The sequence below is a fragment of the Passer montanus genome, unplaced genomic scaffold (assembly GCF_014805655.1).
Source record: "Passer montanus isolate IOZ18808 unplaced genomic scaffold, ASM1480565v1 scaffold81, whole genome shotgun sequence".
In the NCBI taxonomy this organism is placed as follows: Eukaryota; Metazoa; Chordata; class Aves; order Passeriformes; family Passeridae; genus Passer; species Passer montanus.
The window spans coordinates 2,685,346-2,689,372 of record NW_024373368.1 but is presented as its reverse complement, the minus strand read 5'-3'; positions in this window follow the sequence as shown (position 1 = coordinate 2,689,372).

The following is a 4,027-nucleotide window of genomic DNA, read 5'->3' as shown; positions in this document are numbered from 1 at the left end:
CCATTTAGTACAGGAATCTGATAGTTTTCATAAATTTTACTGCTTGCAGAATCTATATTAACAAAATATGGTCAACAAGACCATACAACTCATCTGTTTTTCATGTCTTTTTTGTATCTCTGTTTCTATAATAACCTGGTTGTGATATACTGTATTCCATAGTTCAATACTTAAGACAGTCACTTTATTATTATTACTGAGCAACTGTATTCTAGAGGGTTTCTCTGATGTAGTACATCTTGCTCAGTCTGTTAAACCAAGACCTTCAGAATGCCTGACCACAGTAATCACATCATTTTTTCATCCCCACTTCCAATCTTTAGTTGATGACTCCTACCATACATCATCACCATATATCCTCATTTGAGCAGTCCAATTTACATATTGTTGCGATCACACTGAAAGTTCTAATAAATTTCCCTGGGTGGCAGAGATCTATGTGAATAATGGCTGTGCCTAAAACTGCCATCTTAATACCTTTGAACATGTCATCTTCCTGGAGCTTATTACTCAAGTTTTACCAGTGCTCTGTAACTGATGTCCTGTCCTGACAGTCTTTGAAAACACTGTGAACTTTCCATTCGCTGTGGTGACACTGCAAGTACTTGCAGTCCTTTAGATCTTATGTAAACAAACTGAAAATGACTCTTCAAGTGTGATGTACAAGGTGCTGATCACTTTTTTCCATGCCTTCATGAACTTCTTCACAGGAGAGTTTTGCTTTTGTAATGGATTTTATTTAAAGACTGTCTTGGAGCATCATATCACTTACAAATAATTTATGGATGGGGTGACACCAGGTGTGGACTGGTCACTATTGGGGTTTACCAGAGCTCTGTCTTAGGCCCAAAGCTCTTCAACATCTTTATAAATGATTTGGATGCAGGACTTGAAGTGACACAAAGTAAATTCACAGATGACAAAACTGGGAGGAGCTGTTGACTCCATCAAAGGCAGAGAGGCCCTGCAGAGAGACCTCGACAAAGCAGGGGTCTGGGCAATCACCAGCTGTATAAAGTTCAACAATGGAAAATTCCAGATCCTTCACCTGGGCTGGGGCAGCCCTGGGTGTGGGGACAGCTGGGGAAGGAGATGCTGGAAAGCAGCACCACACCAAGGCACCTGGGGGTCCTGGCTGGTGGCCAGTGGGATGGGAGCCAGCAGTGCCCTGGGGCCAGCAGGGCCATCCCTGTCCTGGGGCACCAGGCCCAGCACGGCCAGCGGGGCCAGGGAGGGATTGTCCTGCTCTGCTCTGGGGCCTCACCTCGAGTGCTGTGGGCAGGTTTGGGCAGCACAGTGTGAGGAAGATCTCAAAGTGTCAGAGAGAGTCCAGAGGAGGCCACGAGGAGAGCGAAGGCCGTGAGGGGAAGGCGTGTGAGGAGCTGCTGAGGGCACTGGCTCTGGGCAGGGAGAGGAGGAGGCTGAGGGGACTCATTGCAGTCTGCAGCTCCCTGGTGAGGGCAAGAGCAGGGCACACACTGATCTCTGCTTGGTGTGGCAGTGATGGCACCTGAGGGAATGGCCTGAAGCCGTGTCAGGGCGGGTTAGGTTGGAGGTTAGGAAAAGGTTCTTCCCGCAGAGGGTGGCTGGGCACTGGACAGGCTCCCAGGGCAGTGGTCACAGCACCAAGGCTGACAGAGCTCAATCATCATTTGGACAATACTCTCAGACACATGATGGGACTCTTGAGGTGTCCTGTGCAGGGCCCGGAGTTAGACTTTGGATGATCCTTTTGGGCCCCTTTTGACTTGGGATATTCTGTAATGATGTGTGATCAAAGCACTTGTCAGTGAGATTATATCCTGGCCTATTTCTTTTCTTTAACCAGCCTTTCCAATTCAATATTTATCTATGTGTTTTGTACAAAAGATAGTGGAAATACTGGTTGTGGGGGGAAATATCTGGATCCACGTGGAAGAACTGAAGTGCTATTTGGCTTAAGGTTTACTTTAGTTGGAGGAGGAGATGCTAGGAGATTGTGAGTCAGGACTGTGAATTGCTGCAACTGTGTTGGGAAACAGCAGTTATGGGAATGTGTATGTGACTGGCAGTTGTTACAGGCTCCCTCTTTTAGTCAAATGCATTGTAGGTGCAATTATTGAACAAGAAGTAAATAGCTGTTTGTTCATTATTTTTCTTGTAGGTATGCAATTTATCTCAGCCTCCTCTACTATGTGGCCTTTCCTTGTTTTTACTTGCCACATTTGGGTGTGCTTTGACCCCTCTGACTTGACTGATTAGAAGAAGTGTAGAGAAAATTAATGTTGGGGCAATCCATTGCACTAGGACTGTTTTATGGAGACAAATCACTTGCATATAATAGGCTGCTTGAAGTTTTTCCTGTTAGTGTCCTAGATGAACTAGCTACTCTATAGCCAGAAAAAAGGGCTATTTTCTCTTGAAGGAACAGAATCTTTGAATGGATCAATAGACAGAAGTGCAGTGAAAATGGATGTGACAGAGGGCTGATAAAATCACACATGTGGCAGTGCCGTAGTTGGAGGAGTGTTGGCCTATCTGTTGCATGTGGAGTTACCTAGTAACTATTACTAGGATGTGATGGTAATTTTAAAGCTAAGCAGTCTCTAGGATCATGAGAGATTGGACAAGGAAGGCTTCAGAGTTGAGAGGGTTTGGTTTTGGGTTTATCTGCTGGTAGTTTTTCCCTGTTGAAAAAAGCGTATCCAACTTAGGGCAATAGCTGCTTGCTACAGCAGTCTTGCTCAAATGCTTGGAAAAACTGGTTCAAAACCCTGCTTCAGACAGATGAAAACAGCAAGTGAGATTGGATTTCATATCTTCCATGTTTGTGTCTTACCCAGGAGCATTTAGAGAGAGTCTTCTCCTCTGCTTTTTGTGTTTTTAACTTTTTCTCTGATGTAGAAGGAAAGCAAATATGCTTTCTTGCAGAATGGCTCTCAGATTTTTTGTAAGTGGTACAGGTTAGGACCTAATGTTGTTGAACAATAGGGATGTGGCCCTTTCACAGAAGCCCGCTTTTGACATTAAAGGTCTGACCCAATTTCTGGTGAAATTGCTGTGCATTTGGCCTAGGGAGCCAGTAAGAATAAATACACAACATGCTGGGGAAATATATGTTGTGTTGGAGACTGGGAAATTGAGTTCAGCTCCTGATTTCTCTCTTTTCTGTCCCCAAGGAGAAAAGGAATGATTACATGATAAAAGACCCAATATGCTTTAAAAATAAATAAAAAAAAGTTTTAAGATTCCTCTTATTATTAAACAGATGCTCAGGCTGCCACCTTAGCTCTTTGCAAAACTGTGAAACTGAAGCCAGAGCTCACCTGGTGTTCAAGTGCTCAAATCTTCTTCATTTCTTAGGAATTTCAGAGGAAGTGAGGTGGTTTCAGCAGTTCTGACTCCAGATGAGGAAATGCCTAGTTAAGCACACAAGTGGTCTCACTAATGTTTCAGTAGCATCTTGATGAACAGGCTATGCAAGCTCACTTTCAGGACAGACAGCTATTTAAGGGACTTTTGACCATGATGATGGAGGGCCTGATTTCTTTTCTATCCCCTCCCAGGTATGCTGAAAATAAGACTTCCTTAATGCTCTTCAAATGGAGCAGTTCCATATTATGTATCAGTATAGAAAATTGTATTTAATTTCACTGTTTATTGCTTATGAAATATGGGTGTAGACTCCCTTTCAGATGATACGTTCCCAGTGCTCACAGACTGAAAACAAGCCATGGCCAGTCTCTTGTACTGCCCAAGGTGTATCCTTGAAGGCCTTTCAATAAATCCTTGCATTATTCCTTTAATACTGTCTTCTTCTGTTCTAGGTATCAAGGCATCAAAACCAAAATAGTGCAGTGGAAGAGAGCTTGCCAGGGTCCTGATGCTGAAGATTTTCTTGACATGAAGGTCAAGGTCTGGTGTAAACAACTGGTGTTCTTGGTGCAAGGACAAAGCCAGCTGGCATCTCCACACTTGCTTTGCTCCAAGCTTTTTGCAAGACAAACCAGACTCTGTCTGCCCAATAATGAGGGAAAGAGGAAGAGGT